Source organism: Penaeus monodon, chromosome 19, assembly GCF_015228065.2.
Source record: "Penaeus monodon isolate SGIC_2016 chromosome 19, NSTDA_Pmon_1, whole genome shotgun sequence".
Taxonomy (NCBI): domain Eukaryota; kingdom Metazoa; phylum Arthropoda; class Malacostraca; order Decapoda; family Penaeidae; genus Penaeus; species Penaeus monodon.
In genome coordinates, this window is record NC_051404.1 from 14,566,342 (window position 1) to 14,566,649 (window position 308).

The following is a 308-nucleotide window of genomic DNA, read 5'->3' on the forward strand; positions in this document are numbered from 1 at the left end:
CCTCACTCACTATTTTCACTAAATTCCGGCGGCAGCTCATCCATTCTTTTTCTCGTCATCCGCATTCTTCAGTGCTCTTGCTTCAGTCCTTATTATTTTTTATTCTATTTTCCTCCATTCCTCGGTTTTTACTATCTTCGACTACCCTTTTCTTCGTCCTTCGTAGAATAACATGCCTACTTCCCATTTCCTTCCTTCTGTTTATCCCTTTAGTCATTTTCCCATTTTCTTCCTAATTATCCCTTCTCTTCGTTCTTCCTTTCTTTTTCAGTATCTCTTTTTCCTGCACCCCTCTTCCTGCCCCACCA

The 308-nt window shown here is 40.9% G+C and overlaps 1 protein-coding gene across 1 annotated transcript in view; it reads left to right on the plus strand.

Annotated features, from left to right (window-relative positions):
* LOC119585081 overlaps nucleotides 1-308 on the plus strand; it is a gene marked incomplete in the record, with an annotated part of 22,863 nt that overhangs the window by 15,355 nt on the left and 7,200 nt on the right.